This window comes from Panulirus ornatus, chromosome 2 (genome assembly GCF_036320965.1).
Source record: "Panulirus ornatus isolate Po-2019 chromosome 2, ASM3632096v1, whole genome shotgun sequence".
Taxonomy (NCBI): Eukaryota; Metazoa; Arthropoda; class Malacostraca; order Decapoda; family Palinuridae; genus Panulirus; species Panulirus ornatus.
In genome coordinates, this window is record NC_092225.1 from 65,557,608 (window position 1) to 65,578,052 (window position 20,445).

Sequence of the window (20,445 nt, forward strand, 5' to 3'; positions counted from 1 at the left end):
TTCAATCTATGTTCCTAAGGGCATTACGTATTTGCAGTCCAGAGTTTATTGATGATGAGTTTGAGAAGATATATTCTATTGGATCTAAGTTAAAGTACCCTAGATCTTTCATTGATAAATCCCTTAAGTTAGCAAAGAAATCATTTTAATGAGTTGAGCCCAAACCTCCCATTGACACCAAGGATCTTTTAGTTCTCCCTTTTAATGATGATTTCACTTTGCTTCCCATGTTGCTCAAATCCTTTAATGTAAATTTTGCCTTTAGCAACAATAATACTATAAAGAATATCTTAATCAGGAATTCACCAGAAAATTCTCTTGGTTGCATCTATAAAGTTCCTTGTGGAAACTGTGATAAATTTTATGTTGGTCAGACTGGTAAGGATCTTTCTGTTAGACTTAAGCAACATAAATATAGTATAAGAACGGGACAAGAATCAAATGCTTTGTTTAATCATATTAAAAACTATGATCATTGTATTGACTGGAGTAACGCCATCTCAGTTGTTAACTCTAACTCTGTTACCAAGAGAAATATCATTGAATCTTCTATTATCAAATACACAAAGAATTATAATCTTAATATTAGTGATGGTCTGTACAAATTAGATAACTTTATTGTTGATAAGATTTGTAAAATGATAAGTTTATGAACGCTCGTTGTATGTTTTGGACAATCACATGTTTACCAAATGGCGTCATAGCTTCGTCTCTTCGATGTATATCAACTGACTGTTATATTCCTCTCTTGTGTCTCCCCTGATGATGTGATTATTACACGAAAGTGCACTTGGGAACTTTTCGTGTTTCATTTTTCCCGTGGACTCATAGGAATATATCTTTTTTTTCTTCTTTTAAACTCTTAGCCATTTCCCGCGTTAGCGAGGTAGCGTTAAGAACAGAGGACTGGGCCTTTTTTGGAATATCCTCACCTGGCCCCCTCTGTTCCTTCTTTTGGAAAATTAAAAAAAAAAAAAAGAGAGGGGAGGATTTCCAGCCCCCCGCTCCCTCCCCTTTTAGTCGCCTTCTACGACACGCAGGGAATACGTGGGAAGTATTCTTAATCCCCTATCCCCAGGGATAAGGAATATATATATGTATATATATATATATATATATATATATATATATATATATATATATATATATATATATATATATATATATATATATATATATATATATATTTTTTTTTTTTTTTTTTTTGCCGCTGTCTCCCACGTTTGCGAGGTACCGCAAGGAAACAGACGAAAGAAATGGCCCAACCCACCCCCATACACATGTATATACATACGTCCACACACGCAAATATACATACCTACACAGCTTTCCATGGTTTACCCCAGACGCTTCACATGCCCTGATTCAACCCACTGACAGCACGCCAACCCCGGTATACTACATCGATCCAATTCACTCTATTCCTTGCCCTCCTTTCACCCTCCTGCATATTCAGGCCCCGATCACACAAAATCTTTTTCACTCCATCTTTCCACCTCTAATTTGGTCTCCCACTTCTCGTTCCCTCCACCTACGACACATATATCCTCTTTGTCATATATATATATATATATATATATATATATATATATATATATATATATATATATATATATATATATATATATATATATATATATATATATGTATATATATATATATATATATATATATATATATATATATATATATATATATAAATATATATATACTTGTGGCATTGTTTATATATATATATATCAAACTGTACTGCTCGCTCGAAAGTCAAGGTTTGTGTGCGGCTACATAACCGTCTCTCTCCACACACACACACACAGGGTCGCCTCTCGTCTAACTTACGTGCGATCAACATTTGTTTTAGGTTCGTTGACAATGTTCCACGATCTGTATAATCTCTCTCTCTCTCTCTCTCTCTCTCTCTCTCTCTCTCTCTCTCTCTCTCTCTCTCTCTCTCTCTCTCTCTCTCTCTCTCTCTCTCTCTCTCTCTCTCTCTCTCTCTCTCTCTCTCTCTCGTCGGTCTTAATCATGGTGTTCTGAGTGCGCGGTAAGTGAGGTCATCGACTTGAGTAATACGACCCATGACATCACACACCAGGTGGAGGGAGGGGTTAACGTTAGCCTTTGTCTCTAAGCTCGCGGACGCTCTTGACTTCGTCGAATAAGAAAAAGGAAACGTTGTTCGTAACTATGTAAGAAAATATTGAATAACATGAACTCAAATAATCATCTAAACATACATATAAATTATGTCAATAAATTGTTCTTTGACATTAACGGATGAAGGGTAGGAGAATATACATGCAACTTAATCATAATATAGGAATATTACGTTTTCTTTAAGACATCTCCTGAGTACAGGGAATCGAACACCAGAAGCAGGGAGTCCAAGGGCATATAAATGCATGACACTGACAGGACTGCACTGAGTCCATTGTGAGCAGTCCACAAGTGAGCACTGCGGAGAAAAGTTCCATCACTTAGTCGACCATCACCCCAGCAACCCACAAGATGAAGATACTGCTGCTCTGTCTCCTGCTAGTCGGCCTTGCTCTAGCGGCCCCGAGTGAGGTAGGTGAAAGTTATCATGTGGAACAGGAGTAGAGAAGGGATGTGGAACAGAAGCTGGAAGGGGTGATGTGGAACAGAGGACGGAAAGGGACTAACAAGGAAGAGGATGGAAATAATGTGAGACAGAACAGTAAAAAGGAGTGATGTGAAACGGAAGAGGGTGTGATATAGAAGAGGAAGGAGGGTGATATAAAACAAGAGGAAGAGGAGGGAAATAGATGTGGATCAGGAAAGGTAAGGTTGAGTGATGAGGAGCAGGAGAGGAAGAGGGAGAGTAATACAGAACAGGAAAGGGCGTGGTAGGGTGATGTGGAAGAGGGAGGAAGATTTGGAACAATAGAGGTGAAGCGGTGTGGAAGAGGGAAGAAAGAGAGGCTGATGTGGAACAGAAGGACGAGGGAGAAGGATGTAGAGCAGGAAGGGAGCTGGAAAGAAAGAGTAGGGAGAGTCATGTGGAACAGGAGAGAGAGAGTCATGTGGAAGAGAAGAGGAAGGATAATGCGGAACAGGAGGGAGAGTGATGTTGAGGAGGAAGGAGAGTTATTTGAAGCAGGAAAGGAAGAGTGATATGAAACAAGATAGGAAAGTGGAGTGATATGAAACAGGAGAACGAATGAGGGAAGAGATAGGTAGGAAAGCCGGGGTAAGACAGAGAATGTACAAAAGGAGGGAGTTGTGATGATTTCTAGTTTTAGTTGTGAAATAACCTCTCTCTCTCTCTCTCTCTCTCTCTCTCTCTCTCTCTCTCTCTCTCTCTCTCTCTCTCTCTCTCTCTCTCTCTCTCTCTCTCTCTCTCTCTCTCTCTCTCTCTCTCTCTCTCTCTCTCTCTCTCTCTTCAAACTGGTTAGGGGAGAGGTAGAAAAAGTTGGCCAGGTGGAAGGAATTGTCTGAAATGTGAAGAGAAGATTGAAGTGTGTCCAGGTGATGGTGCGAGTGGGTGACTGTCTTGAAGCTTGTTTTAGTGCTTCATTGTGTGTGGGTGTGTGTGAGTGTGTGTGTGTGTGTGTGTGTGTGTGTGTGTGTGTGTGTGTGTGTTCGTGCGTGTGTGTGTAGTCTGTGCTTGTGTTGTATCTTTGCTTTTCTAAAGGAGGTTCGCTAAGCTAAGCTAAACGATGTTCATTGTGTACATCGATGGATGGCTGGAGCCTCCCTGCGTGCTCTCAGGCTTCCAAGGAACTAAGGATGTTCCAGGGTTGTGCTGTCTGTAGTCTGTATCGTCGTTGCCTTCAAGTCTCTGCCATATTTTCTAGGCTGCTTCTCTCAGAGGTGAGCCGACTGGTTTAATTTATATTCGCTCGTGTTTTTGTTTTCAGCATTAGGGTATTTTTTATTCATGACGAATCGTAGAGCATTATTTTGTGTCCTCTGTTACCTCAGCATGCAAGATTTGATGGCGAGGAACGTTGGCATCAGTTAAGCCAGGTATTATCATGGCTTTGACTCGATGGAGATTTTGGTACTCTGGAAGGTGCCAGAATCTGTACAGACTGGTTCAAGGCGGCTTGTCCTTGTGTGTGACCCAGGGTTCTGATGCTCTTCTTATGCGCTGTCATGTTACCTTCTGTGGTTATGTTGTCGAGTTATATTCTTCCTGGCCCAACAACATTACATTAGGACATGTTTGACTTTATCTCCCACTCCTTTTCGAGTTTATCTCGTCTGGTTGCCTCTGGCTGTACTGAACAAATATGTTCTGGGAGTGAGTTGTTCGAGGCTACTATGTAAGTGGCACCATCGGCAAAGGAAATGCCTGTGCTCACGGCACCGGTTGGAGGGGGGGGGGGGGTAATCTTGCTGTGTAAGTTATAAATAGTGTTGGTGACGCTGCTCCTGGAGGACTCCACTTAGTAGAGGAAATTGGAGTGACGCCGTAGAGTTGATGATGATTTCTGCGGTGGGTTGACTTCTCGATTTACAGGTATGTCTTTATGTGATCTCTGGTATGCTTAGTTGTAGTATCCTTGGTCCACACTGTCAAGAGCTTTGTTTATGTCTCTTTGCATAACTGTACGATCTATTCCATGTCTTCAGGAAATGAAAATTTCTATCTTTGTCACAATTGTTGATATCGTGCTTTTGCCTCTCCGGAAGCCGCGTTGATTTGGAGCATAGTGTTGTTGTTTACAAGGCGTCCAGTGAACCTTAGGTTTATAACTCCTTCAAAGACCTTTACTGGTACCCACAAGAGAGATATGGGACGGTAGTTCTTAGGGTCCGTTTCTGGCATTCCTGGTTTTAGTTCCCTTGTTACTCCGGGCTCTTTGAGTCAATAAGGTAAGTATCTTCTGCATAGCATAACACTGTAGATGTTAAGAAGGTACTGGATTCCTTTTAGCGGAAGCATTTTCTTTTATGTTAGCTAAGACGGCACGGGCAACTGAGGCCTTAATCAATACCATCCCATTAACGATATATATACATACCCTAGCCTGAGCCAGCTACCTATGTTATCGACCAACCCCTAGGGGTGTATGAATGGCTGAGTTGACTGTGGACCGAATGCCGCTACTAGGATTCGAACCTATGCGCTCGACCCTGGGAGGCCCTTGAGTGCTTCAAGGTTAGGAACGCTAACCATTACACCACGGAAGTCCATGATCTATCTCTTATATATTCACCTTTTTTTCCCCCTTGGCTGAGTTCTTGGTTTTCTGATGTGTGTACCAAGTTCCGGCAGGTCAGTTGCCATTGTGAAGCAGTTGTTAGGGGACCATCAGGCTGAGTCTATGGTCTGGTGTGGGATGGTTCTCTCTCTCTCTCTGCTCCCACTCAACCAGTCGGTTGTCTTTCTCGTGATCTTGGTTATAGTTTATGTCTTCTTCTGGCGTCATCTGGAGCAGTGCTTTCCACGCGTCCTTGATATCTGTTGCCATACCGTCATCGTTATCAGTTTTGTTATCATCATCTTTCACATATTTTGATGTTGCTTCTCTGATTCCCTGGTAAGTGTCTGACTCCTTGCCAGATTGCAGCTTCTGTAATAGGGTGGCTAGAAGATGAGGTAGAAGACGGGAAGGGATAGCTTGAAATGGTTATGCTCTCTCTCTCTCTCTCTCTCTCTCTCTCTCTCTCTCTCTCTCTCTCTCTCTCTCTCTCTCTCTCTCTCTCTCTCTCTCTCTCTCTCTCTCTCTCTCTCTCTCTCTCTCTCTCTCTCTCTCTCTCTCTCTCTCTCTCTCTCTCTTCGCACATCTCCACGTCCAAAACATCCCACATCTGCCACCCTATCATCAAACACACCTAAGAAACCTTCCAAATATTCATTCCATTTTCTTTTCAACTCATTTCTACCTGTTATAACTTTGCCTCCTTCACCTATGATCCCATTTGTTCCTTTATTGGCACTATTATCCTCAAAAACATTGTCTTATCACCTTAGATGTTTCCTAAAACTCTCTCACCTCAAACCTCGTTTGCCCTCTTTTCCAGCCCTGCTGCTTTCACTTGACCTCTTGCCGCTTTCTCTTGTGCACTTCTTATCACCAAATATCGCACAGACATCTCTTTTCTCTGCTACTAGCGACTTAACTTTCTCATCCCATCACCCGCTACCTTTTCTCATTTGTTTCCTTTCCACTTTCTGCATGCCATACACTTCTCTTGCGCATGTAAGCTGTGCTTCCATAAACACCTTCCATTCCCCAACTACTCCTCTAACATCATTTACTCTGGCGTTTTGTCATTTTACACCCAATCTTTTCACTGTATCGTTTCTCACAAGCCTCTCTTCCAGACTCACTCACGTTCACTACCCTTTTCCCAATAATATCATCTTTTCTCCCATAGCCTTTACAAACTTTCATCCTCGCGTCCACCAGCTGATGATCGGACATGCCACCAGCTGCCTCTGTGAACATACATCACTGAGTCTCTCCTCTCGACACCTGTCACTTAGTGTGTTGTACAATAACGCCTCCTCAACATCTTTCCTATTCACCCTCGTATACTTACGTATTTCTCTCTTTTCATACCAGGTATTCCCGATCAACAATTTCCTTTTTCTTAGCATATAACTCAGCATCATTTTTATTCCCAATACAGGGTACACCATGCCTCCTAATTATACCGTTAATTGCCACATTAGCCACTCACACATTCAAATCACTCATCACTAATACTGGATTGCTTTCATCAGCACTAATGACGCACACTTTCTGTACCTCCTCACTCGCTCTCCTCTGCTATCCTCCAACTCTCGCGATCCATTTTCATTTTTACCCACATTAGCCTGGGACTCGCTTACTGACACTCGTATGACTCCTCCTTCAGCAGTGTGTGTGTGTGTGTGTGTGTGTGTGTGTGTGTGTCACTGTTCGATAAGATGATAATAACTAAGCCTTTACGGAGTCTAAGATGTGAGTTTGACTATTCAACAGCAGCAGCAGCAGTCTGGCAGTGCACCCTTGGTCTGCCCTGTGTGTCAAACCAACATCCACGGATCATGTAAACGAGTCAGGGGCTGTAACGAGAACGACCGCGAGGAATTCCCCGACCTGATCGCTGCGCTGGAGGATAAGTTGGCTAGAGGAAAGAACCCACACGAGCAACCATGATCCATCAGGGCGCAGCAGCCTCGTGTCCACGGCTCCTCCACCCGTATGGATAAGGCTGGTGGTCACCGTGTACATGGCCTACCCTCCAGGTCACCGTCAACAAAGGCCTGAATTGTTGTTGTTGCCAAGCGATTCTGATCACTGGATGGATACACGACGTAAATGACTGACTTTCCTTACGAGACTACCTGAGACATCTAGCTTATCTGTAATCAAATCATTAAAGAATTCAGAAGTTACGATACTATATCAAAAATGTGAATGATTAATGTTTTCATAAGAATATGACAAATTTAAGATTTGGTAAGGACGATGTAACTATATCACTGAAAATAACATCAAAATCTATTGTGACTGATAATTGGATTTTGATTTTGATTTCAAGACAGTTAAGGAGAGAATGATGTTGATATCATGGTACCGAATCTATCAGTCTCAGAAACACATTATAATCGTAGAAGAGAATCCCATCCTATGTTTCAAGCAATACTTTAGAGAATTAGCCTTTTTGTAGAGTTTTCTCAATAAAGTTATAGTCCAGTCTTCGTGAGTCGTAACTGCACCATACATATGTTTGATTATCCCCTCCCTGTCCCACCTAGTGCCATACGGTATGTGTTCATTACTCTGACCCGTGATAACCTTCACACAGCAAGATGTGCGAGGTGTGGCTATCAGGAAGGACAAAAAACGGGGCTGTTTTAAGGAGACGGAAGCACGATGGTCTGGCAGGTGCCATTATATTAAAGCTTCTCTACTGGTAAGGGTAGCTAAGGTGGGCGGTGTGTGTGTGTGTGTGTGTGTGTGTGTGACCTAGCAAACATCAGACGAGAGCAGCTGTGTGACAGGTCTGGCAAAGGTAATAACTGTTAGAAAAAACAGTGGAATCTCCGATGTGCATTTCAAGAGAGAGAGTCCGAGCTTTAGGGATAGGGAATTGGATAAAAGCCTGGTTATGTAACAGGACGCAGAGTCGACATGAATATTGACGTAAGGTTGAATAACTAGGTGTCCAAGTTTGCAAATGATACAAAGATCGCCAGTGCCATATTTACTGAAGAAGATAGGCTAAAATTTAAAAGAGGATCGAGATGAAATCGCTGAATGGTTTTGTAGATGGCAAATGAATTTAATGTTAATAAATGTCAGCTGATACAAGTCGGAAACCTAAGCAAAAAAACTGATTACGAACTGAAGGGGCACAACATAAAGGACACCCCTAGTTACTGTCTCCAGTAACATCAAATTCTCCCAGCATTACAAAGAAGCTGCCAAAAAGGCAAATAGGATGTGAGGATTTATAAATAGAAACTTTACATACAAAAGCAAGGATGTGATGTTGCCACTATACCAAAGTCTAGTAAGACCACACCTCGAATATGCAGCGCCATTTTGGGCACCCTGCTTAAGTAAAGACATTCTTGGATTGGAAGCAGTTCAGCGAAGAGCAACTAAGTTGATTCCCTCCTTGTATAACAAACCGCATGAGGAAAGACTGCGAGAATTAAACCTGTTCTTCCTAAGCAACAGGCGCCTCCGGGGCAAATTAATGATGTTTCAAGATGAATAAAGGATTCAACAACGTTGATATTGCACATTTTCTAACGGTAACACCAGCATTACCAACGAGGTTAAATGGATCAGAACTTAGTGGTCACCGAGTTAATCTGGACTCTAAGAAATATAATTCTTACCAGCAACATTGTTGATGCGAGGAATAAGCTCCCAGAAAATGTTGTTCAGAGCAACACTCTTACTATATCTAAAATTAGGCCTGATCATCACTTGTCACTCTCCAGTACTGAATAATGCATTCAATCAGTCGTCATAACGCAGTGGTGTATCATGCTACCTTCTGAACTACTGGTCTCTTCCTGGCCATGTTGCAGTATCATACCAACATGTCAACTGCACTGAGGGAGTAATTGAGAACTACTGTCTCATTCTTCAACATCTGTAATAATACAGACATGGTAAGTCAAGAGGCTGGGGGTCAAGTTTATCCTTACAAATGCCTTTTTAACATAAAGTGAAGGGATGCATGTCGTCGGTGATGGGATGCATGTCGTCGGTGAAGGGATGCATGTCGTCGGTGATGGGATGCATGTCGTCGGTGATGGGATGCATGTCGTCGGTGATGGGATGCATGTCGTCGGTGAAGGGATGCATGACATATTCATGTTCATTCTACCTTACGACTTTCCTATAAGGATTTCTTTCAGGCTTGTTAATCCTGCAAGGTATTTGTTCTACCTGTCTTCCTGCCGGAGTGTGCCGGAGGGAGTGGAGGGTGGGGAGGGAGCCTTTGTTTTGCTATCCTTTTCTTCATCTTCTTACAAGGAGCTTATTTGTTGTTGTTTGTTAGCGTTACGGTCAGACCACCTCGCTTGGACCTTGAGTCTGTGTGGTCTGTGTATCTGTGTAACTCTCTCTCTCTCTCTCTCTCTCTCTCTCTCTCTCTCTCTCTCTCTCTCTCTCTCTCTCTCTCTCTCTCAGAAGTCAGCGGGAAGATCCGACATCAGGACAGCGACAAGCTTACAAAACTACAGCAAAAACATACAGTGCATCATGTAAGGATGATTAAGTGAGCACAAGAGTTTCCTCTAATATTTGAAACAGAATTAAGTGAGATTTGTAAATGATAGAAGAGTAACTGAAGTTTGGGTCCCAAGACGAATCCTGGGCTCCTTGACGGATCTCAGGCCCTTAAACGGACCCCAGGTCCCGGGTCAGCGACCCCAATCCTCCCACCCCCCCTTCCTCCCCACGCCATCTTCATCAGGTCTAGTTAAGACTACAACGCGAGTTTAGATTCAACCCGAGCAAGCATGTGCTGGACCCAGGCTAAATATTTTGCAGGAATCCCACCTCCTCATGTTCTGAGGCTGAGATAAGATGTTTAGAGTATGAGTATATTCATAAAATCCTTTCCATACGAAAATATGTCCATTTCTAAATTCAATACAGTACATATGAAGAAAAGAAAGCAACTACTGAGTAGAGGAGAATAGCGTATTAATTTTTCGTCCAAGAATGATAACTTACTGTGATCTTCCTAGAGGTGAAGTTACATTGAGAATTCTTCTTGTATTTCATCACTGTACTTGCAGACGGTAAGAGAATATCATCGGTATTCAGGGAGTCCTGAATATCTTGTTCGTGGTTGATAATGTCATGAATATCCCATGGTAGACCTAAGATGTTTCTTCATCAACTCCAACTTGAAGAACATCACTCACACCTCTGCAATCGGACACCATCAATGACAAGTTCTCTCCGACTTTTTTTCTACACTGTGTTCGGTTGTTGTTCTGAGCTTCTTCAGTCATCACATTTGGCAGTGATGTTTGAGGAATGTAATCATTGTCTACTGCAACCGCATCGGTTACCTCACGATCGTGTTTGTTTTTAAACTCGTTTTCTTTCTTTGTCGGCAAGTATGGACTCGAGTCTACCTTCACTCCCTTCAGGAATGTACGGGAAGGATCAATACCTCAGTCCCGTAAGCTGAGACCTACACGCAGCCCCAAGTAGCGAGTGCACAGTCACCTGGTGTCATGGTTGTGTGAATATCTCACCTCCTCTGTATACCAATGAGAAGCTTTTATCGTATTATTATTACATGGGTTAGGCTATGATACTAAGATTCATAACCCTGACCAATTTAGAAAAGATCGTTCCTTAAATACCTGCGTTATGTTCATCAAAAAGTTGATGACAATCAGGAGAGACAGGCAGAAAAACAGTCAAGTTAGGGAAATGATAACTTGCCGATATTGATAAGACCAAAATTTTACGAAGCGAAAATGCGCGTATTAGCTGGTGGCCTGAAGCTCATACTTACGTCTAATTACTGTATTGACCTGGGCACCGGATGGTCTTCACCAGAGGATATGGCGCCTGCTATTCAAGTTAGGACTGCGGATGGAGAAGACACGGAAAATCCTTCTATGGACCTTACTATCTACTAATTGAAAAGCCATTCTCCAGACTTGTACCATTACTCCATCTGACTCTCAGCCCTGAGGCTCCTATATATATATTCGTTTATTGAAATGAGGCTGATTTTTGTAGGGGACACCTGAACGGGAGGGACCAAGGAAAAATGTCCAAAATGCCGAATGCTAATCCGACTCTGAGTGTGGAGCCAGAGTGGAATCAGTATCATGTAAGGTGGAAGGGTTAACCTTCTTATAACATAAAAAATGAAACGAATTGATAACAAAGAAAACGAAGTTAAGAGAATTTACTTGGGTAGGCTCCTTCAAAATTGTTTCTTGGCATTTAACAGGTGCGATTTATATACCGTCATTCGAAAAGTCGTTTTACATACACAGTTAGTATTTACTCCATTTGGATAATCAGCTGCATAGTAATATTTCTAGATTATGTAAATCATCTAGTGTGCTATTCAGAGTTACAGAGAAGCAAATTACGCTGTAACCGCAAGATATTGCGTACATTTTTCTATCGATATTTTACAGTAAATACAAGTTTTGAAAAACTCTAATTCATTTCAAGAGAATCTTTTTAAAGTATGATTATATATAGCCTGTCTACGCACATAGAACTTGTCATGGTTTTAGATAATCCATACTTCGTTCCTTCATCACATTCAGATAAGTGCATAGTAAGTTAATGGGAGGGTGATCATCAGTTTTGTCTGAATTTTTCCAAAAAGGAAAAAAGAAGTTACTGGAAAACAGGAAAATATAAATAGAAATTAGAATAATTAAGCAAAGATGCAGAAAGATATCAAAATGTAAACGAAATTCAAGAAGTATGCTACAAACAGCAATAGGAAAATGTTGCCATCCTAGAGAGAAAAACATTATTAACCGTAAGTTCTCTCCTTAAACCTTTGCCTTCCCTGAAAGACTTAGACTACAACCAGTCCTCAAATGCCTTAGTATCATGAGCACATAACTGAACTCACTGTATCGTATTCCCGAACTACCTGCTTGTGGTTATTACTCGAGTGAACAGCCACTTCTGCGAGGCTGTTATCATCATCCAGGAACTTCTCTTTCCAGTGGAGTTCAGCATTATTCAGTGGCTCATTTGACGGAAGGATGATAGACCTACAGCCCCAAACCCACCAAGTCACAGAGGCCCACGTAGGCCGACCAATGATCATAAGCCCAACATAAGCCCAAAAACGACACATCACCAAACAACAAAGGCCCACCAAACCACTTAAGCTAACCCATATGTAAATGCACCACCTTTGGTTCAAATATGACAACATAATCGCTTTGTTTATCGTGTTAATTCTATATATATATATATATATATATTATTTATTTTGCTTTGTCGCTGTCTCCCGCGTTAGCGAGGTAGCGCAAGGAAACAGACGAAAGAATGGCCCAACCCGCCCACATACACATGTATATACATACACGTCCACACACGCAAATATACATAACTATACATCTCAATGTACACATATATACACACACACAGACATATACATATATACACACACACAGACATATACATATATACACATGTAAATAATTCATACTGTCTGCCTTTATTTGTTCCCATCGCCACCTCGCCACACATGGAATAACAACCCCCTCCCCCCTCATGTGTGCGAGGTAGCGCTAGGAAAAGACACCAAAGGCCCCATTCGTCCACACTCAGTCTCTAGCTGTCATGTAATAATGCAACGAAACCACAGCTCCCTTTCCACATTCAGGCCCCACACAACTTTCCATGGTTTACCCCAGACGCTTCACATGCCCTGGTTCAATCCATTCACAGCACGTCGACCCCGGTATACCACATCGTTCCAATTTACTCTATTCCTTGCACGCCTTTCATCCTCCTGCATGTTCAGGCGCCGATCACTCAAAATCTTATTCACTCCATCTTTCCACCTCCAATTTGGTCTCCCACTTCTCCTCGTTCCCTCCACCTCTGACACATATATCCTCTTGGTCAATCTTTCCTCACTCATTCTCTCCATGTGACCAAACCATTTCAAAACACCCTTTTCTGCTCTCTCAACCACACTCTTTTTATTTCCACACATCTCTCTCACCCTTACATTACTTACTCGATCAAACCACCTCACACCACATATTGTCCTCAAACATCTCATTTCCAGCACATCCACCCTCCTGCGCACAACTCTATCCATAGCCCACGCCTCGCAACCATACAACATTGTTGGAACCACTATTCCTTCAAACATACCCATTTTTGCTTTCCGAGATAATATTCTCGACTTCCAAACATTCTTCAAGGCTCCCACAATGCAAGAGTTTTGGAAAGAGGGGTAAGTATGCAGTCTGTTGGGGATGAGAGAGCTTGGGAAGTGAGTCAGTTGTTGTTCGCTGATGATACAGCGCTGGTGGCTGATTCATGTGAGAAACTGCAGAAGCTGGTGACTGAGTTTGGTAAAGTGTGTGAAAGAAGAAAGTTAAGAGTAAATGTGAATAAGAGCAATGTTATTAGGTACAGTAGGGTTGAGGGTCAATTCAATTGTGAGGTAAGTTTGAATGGAGAAAAACTGGAGGAAGTGAAGTGTTTTACATATCTGGGAGTGGATCTGGCAGCGGATGGAACCATGGAAGCGGAAGTGAATCATAGGGTGGGGGAGGGGGCAAAAATCCTGGGAACCTTGAAGAATGTTTGGAAGTCGAGAAAATTATCTCGGAAAGCAAATATGGGTATGTTTGAAGGAATAGTGGTTCCAACAATGTTGTATGGTTGCGAGGCGTGGGCTAAGGATAGAGTTGTGCGCAGGAGGGTGGATGTGCTGGAAATGAGATGTCTGAGGACAATATGTGGTGTGAGGTGGTTTGATCGAGTAAGTAACGTAAGGGTAAGAGAGATGTGTGGAAATAAAAAGAGCGTGGTTGAGAGAGCAGAAGAGGGTGTTTTGAAATGGTTTGGTCACATGGAGAGAATGAGTGAGGAAAGATTGACAGAGAGGATATATGTGTCAGAGGTGGAGGGAACGAGGAGAAGTGGGAGACCAAATTGGAGGTGGAAAGATGGAGTGAAAAGATTTTGAGTGAGCGGGGCCTGCACATGCAGGAGGGTGAAAGGCGTGCAAGGAATAGAGTGAATTGGAACGATGTGGTATACCGGGGTCGACGTGCTGTCAATGGATTGAACCAGGGCATGTGAAGCGTCTGGGGTAAACCATGGAAAGTTGTGTGGGGCCTGGATGTGGAAAGGGAGCTGTGGTTTCGGGCATTATTGCGTGACAGCTGGAGACTGAGTGTGAACGAATGGGGCCTTTGTTGTCTTTTCCTAGTGCTACCTCGCACACATGAGGGGGGAGGGAGATGGTATTCCATGTGTGGCGAGGTGGCGATGGGAATGAATAGGGGCAGACAGTGTGAATTGTGTGCATGGGTATATATGTATATGTCTGTTTGTGTTTATATATGTGTACATTGAGATGTATAGGTATGTATATTTGCGTGTGTGGGCGTGTGTGTGTGTACATTGTGTATGGGGGTGGGTTGTGCCATTTCTTTCGTCTGTTTTCTTGCGCTACCTCGTAAACGCGGGAGACAGCGACAAAGCAAATGAAAAATAAAAAAAAATATATATATATATGTATATGTCTGTGTGTGTATATATATTTGTACATTGAGATGTATAGGTATGTATATTGTGCATGGGTGGACATGTATGTATATACATGTGTATGTGGACGGGTTGGGCCATTCTTTCGTCTGTTTCCTTGTGCTACCTCGCTAACGCGGGAGACAGCGACAAAGCAAAATAAATAAAATATATATATATATATATATATATATATATATATATATATATATATATATATATATATATATATATATATATATATATATATATATATATATATATATATATATATAGATATATATATATATATATATATATATATATATATATATATATATATATATATATATATATATATATATATATATATATATATGCATTAACTTTTTAAAAGGGGAAACAGAAGGAGTCTCGCGGGGAGTAATCATCCTCCTCGCAGGCTCAGATTGGGGTGTCTAAATGTGTGTGGATATAGCCAAGATGAGAAAAAGGAGAGATAGGTAGTATGTTTGAGGAAAGGAACCTGGATGTTTTGGTTCTGAGTGAAACGAAGCTCAAGGGTAAAGGGGAAGAGTGGCTTGGGAATGTCTTGGGAGTAAACTCAGGCGTTGGTGAGAGGACCTCCCACCTCTGAATCACTTTCACCTATGAACCTCCCACCGCTCAACCCCTCCTGCCACCAGCCTCTTGCCTTTCAGCCCTTCCAACCACCGACTTCCCCCCCGCCCCCTCTCAATAGCTCCCACCTACCAACCTCCCACCTCTCAACCCGTGCCACCCACCGATCTTCCAACTTTCAGCCTCTTCTACCTATCAACCTCCCACCTCTCAACCCCTCCATCCACCTACCTCACACCTCTCAACCCCACCCAATCACCGACATTCCTTCTCTCAGTGAGAGCCACCAGCCCAGCAGACAGCATCACTAAGGCCTCGGGGCTCGCTGAGGGGCGTGTGGAGGTCATTTCCAAAAACATTGTTTTCCATTCTGTATTTCATATTTGAAATCATGCAGATGCATTGAGCAACCTCTCTGCCTCCCCGAGACTAGGTAAAGCAGACAACGGGCAAACATAAAGCATTTTATCACGTCGTTTTCCTTACTAGTATCCTGTCTTACTGTGACGTAGTTTGTGTATATATAGCAACAGCGGAGTACCAGGCATGGGCAGGTACCAGCTCGCTCTACTGCTGGAATTTTCTTCCTGCTTTCTTCCCAACGCAAGGACTTGTTCCTCTGGAGATATGACATCATAGGTCCTTGGATTGAATTTCTCTCGTGTTCCACTGAGTTATTTCTAGGATGCACCAGAGGAAAAAGAAAATGTAATGAGTGGAAAAAGAAAATGTAATGAGTATGATTAACAAGTGGTCTAGAGTTATAGTATCTCTTAATGATATCATCCATTGTTAACATATCTAATGTGTACCCGTAGTGCCCACTACGTGTGTAGCAAATAATGAAAATTCCTCTGTATAATGCTTGTCACGAGCAAGTACCCGGATGTTCTGGTGACAGACGAACATATGCACAACTTACCTTCGTTATACATGACCAAAGAGACCTGACCTTCGTTATACAGGAGCAGCCAGACCTAACCTTCGTTACAAATATATATAGGTAAATATATATATATATATATATATATATATATATATATATATATATATATATATATATATATATATATATATATATATATATATTCTTTCTTTCTTTCTTTTAAACTATTCGCCATTTCCCGCGTTAGCGAGGTAGCGCTAAGAACAGAGGACTGGGCCTTTTTTGGAATATCCTCAACTGGCCCCCTCTGTTCCTTCTTTTGGAAAATTTAAAAAAAAAAACGAGAGGGGAGGATATCCAGCCCCCCGCTCCCTCCCCTTTTAGTCGCCTTCTACGACACGCAGGGAATACGTGGGAAGTATTCTTAATCCCCTATCCCCAGGGATATAATATATATATATATATATATATATATATATATATATATATATATATATATATATATATATTTTTTTTTTTTTTTTTTTTTCTTTTTGCCGCTGTCTCCCGCGTTTGCGAGGTAACGCAAGGAAACAGACGAAAGAAATGGCCCAACCCACCCCCATACACATGTATATACATACGTCCACACACGCAAATATACATACCTACACAGCTTTCCATGGTTTACCCCAGACGCTTCACATGCCCTGATTCAATCCACTGACAGCACGTCAGCCCCGGTATACCACATCGATCCAATTCACTCTATTCCTTGCCCTCCTTTCACCCTCCTGCATGTTCAGGCCCCGATCACTCAAAATCTTTTTCACTCCATCTTTCCACCTCCAATTTGGTCTCCCACTTCTCCTCGTTCCCTCAACCTCCGACACATATATCCTCTTGGTCAATCTTTCCGTCACTCACTCTCTCCATGTGACCAAACCATTTCAAAACACCCTCTTCTGCTCTCTCAACCACGCTCTTTTTATTTCCACACATCTCTCTTACCCTTACGTTACTTACTCGATCAAACCACCTCACACCACACATTGTCCTCAAACATCTCATTTCCAGCACATCCATCCTCCTGCGCACAACTCTATCCATAGCCCACGCCTCGCAACCATACAACATTGTTGGAACCACTATTCCTTCAAACATACCCATTTTTGCTTTCCGAGATAATGTTCTCGACTTCCACACATTCTTCAAGGCTCCCAGGATTTTCGCCCCCTCCCCCACCCTATGATCCACTTCCGCTTCAATGGTTCCATCCGCTGCCAGATCCACTCCCAGATATCTAAAACACTTTACTTCCTCCAGTTTTTCTCCATTCAGACTTACCTTCCAATTGACTTGACCCTCAACCCTACTGTACCTAACTACCTTGCTCTTATTCACATTTACTCTTAACTTTCTTCTTTCACACACTTTACCAAACTCAGTCACCAGCTTCTGCAGTTTCTCACATGAATCAGCCACCAGCGCTGTATCATCAGCGAACAACAACTGACTCACTTCCCAAGCTCTCTCATCCACAACAGACTTCATATTTGCCCCTCTTTCCAAAACTCTTGCATTCACCTCCCTAACAACCCCATCCATAAACAAATTAAACAACCATGGAGACATCACACACCCCTGCCGCAAACCTACATTCACTGAGAACCAATCACTTTCCTCTCTTCCTACACGTACACATGCCTTACATCCTCGATAAAAACTTTTCACTGCTTCTAACAACTTGCCTCCCACACCATATATTCTTAATACCTTCCACAGAGCATCTCTATCAACTCTATCATATGCCTTCTCCAGATCCATAAATGCTACATACAAATCCATTTGCTTTTCTAAGTATTTCTCACATACATTCTTCAAAGCAAACACCTGATCCACACATCCTCTACCACTTCTGAAACCACACTGCTCTTCCCCAATCTGATGCTCTGTACATGCCTTCACCCTCTCAATCAATACCCTCCCATATAATCTACCAGGAATACTCAACAAACTTATACCTCTGTAATTTGAGCACTCACTCTTATCCCCTTTGCCTTTGTACAATGGCACTATGCACGCATTCCGCCAGTCCTCAGGCACCTCACCATGAGTCATACATACATTAAATAACCTTACCAACCACTCATTGATACAGTCACCCCCTTTTTTAAAAAATTCCACTGCAATACCATCCAAACCTGCTGCCTTGCCGGCTTTCATCTTCCGCAAAGCTTTTACTACCTCTTCTCTGTTTAAAAAATCATTTTTCCTAAGCCTCTCACTTTGCACACCACCTCGACCAAAACACCCTATATCTGCCACTCAATCATCAAACACATTCAACAAACCTTCAAAATACTCACTCCATCTCCTTCTCACATCACCACTACTTGTTATCACCTCCCCATTTGCGCCCTTCACTGAAGTTCCCGTTTGCTCCCTTGTCTTACGCACTTTATTTACCTCCTTCCACAACATCTTTTTATTTATATATATATATATATATATATATATATATATATATATATATATATATATATATATATATATATATATATATATATATATATATATTATATCCCTGGGGATAGGGGAGAAAGAATACTTCCCACGCATTCCTCACGTGTCGTAGAAGGCGACTAAACGGGACGGGAGCAGGGGGGCCAGAAAGCCTCCCCTCCATGTATTTTAACTTTCTAAAAGTGGAAACAGAAGAAGGAGTCACGCGAGGAGTGCTCATCCTCCTCGAAGGCTCTGATTGGGGTGTCTAAATGTGTGTGGATGTAACCAAGATGAGAAAAAACGAGAGATAGGTAGTATGTTTGAGGAAAGGAACCTGGATGTTTTGGCTCTGAGTGAAACGAAGTTCAAGGGTAAAGGGGAAGAGTGGTTTGGGAATGTTTTGGGAGTAAAGTCAGGGGTTAGTGAGAGGATAAGAGCAAGGGAAGGAGTAGCACTACTCCTGAATCAGGAGTTGTGGGAGTATGTCATAGTGTAAGAAAGTAAATTCTAGATTGATATGGGTAAAACTGAAAGTTGATGGAGAGAGATGGGTGATTATTGGTGCATATGCACCTGGGCATAAGAAGAAAGATCATGAGAGGCAAGTGTTTTGGGAGCAGCTGATGAGTGTGTTAGTGGTTTTGACGCACGAGACCGGGTTATAGCGATGGATGATTTGAATGCAAAGGTGAGTAATGTGGCAGTTGATGGAATAATTGGTATACATGGAGTGTTCAGTGTTGTAAATGAAAATGGTGAAGAGCTTGTAGATTTATGTGCTGAAAAAGTACTGGTGATTGGGAATACCTGGTGTAAAAAGCGAGATATACATAAGTATACGTATGTAAGTAGGAGAGATAGCCAGAGAGCGTTATTGGATTACGTGTTAATTGATACCCGCACGAAAGAGAGACTTTTGGATGTTAATGTGCTGAGAGGTGCAACTGGAGGGATGTCTGATCATTATCTTGTGGAGGCGAAGGTGAAGATTTGTGGGGGTTTTCAGAAAAGAAGAGAGAATGTTGGGGTGAAGAGAGTGGTGAGAGTAAGTGAGCTTGGGATGGAGACTTGTGTGAGGAAGTACCAGGAAAGACTGAGTACAGAATGGAAAAAAGTGAGAACAAAGGAGGTAAGGGGGGTCGGGGAGGAATGGGATGTATTTAGGGAAGCAGTGATGGATTGCGCAAAAGATGCTTGTGGCATGAGAAGAGTGGGAGGTGGGTTGATTAGAAAAGGTGGTGAGTGGTGGGATGATGAAGTAAGATTATTAGTGAAAGAGAAGAGACAGGCATTTGGACGATTTTTGCAGGGAAAAAATGCAAATGAGTGGGAGAGGTATAAAAGAAAGAGGCAGGAGGTCAAGAGACAGGTGCAACAGGTGAAAAAGATGGCAAATGAGAGAGTTGGGGTGAGTGAGTATCATTAAATTTCAGGGAGAATAAAAAGATGTTTTGGAAGGAGGTAAATAAAGTGCGTAAGACAAGGGAGCAAATGGGAACTTCAGTGAAGGGGGCTAATGGGGAGGTGATAACAAGTAGTGGTGATGTGAGGAGATGGAGTGAGTATTTTGAAGGTTTGTTGAATGTGTTTGATGATAGAGTGGCAGATATAGGGTGTTTTGGTCGAGGTGGTGTGCAAAGTGAGAGGGTTAGGGAAAATGATTTGGTAAATAGAGAAGAGGTAGTAAAAGCTTTACGGAAGATGAAAGCCGGCAAGGCCGCAGGTTTGGATGGTATTGCAGTGGAATTTATTAAAAAAGGGGGTGGC

At 42.1% G+C, this 20,445-nt stretch overlaps 1 long non-coding RNA gene across 1 annotated transcript; it reads left to right on the forward strand.

The window, feature by feature from the left end:
- Positions 1-2,421: 2,421 nt before the first annotated feature.
- Positions 2,422-7,685, forward strand: LOC139756787 (uncharacterized). The gene is made up of 2 exons (XR_011714435.1): positions 2,422-2,568; positions 6,942-7,685. It is a non-coding gene; the product is annotated as an uncharacterized lncRNA (long non-coding RNA).
- The last annotated feature ends 12,760 nt before the right edge of the window (positions 7,686-20,445 follow it).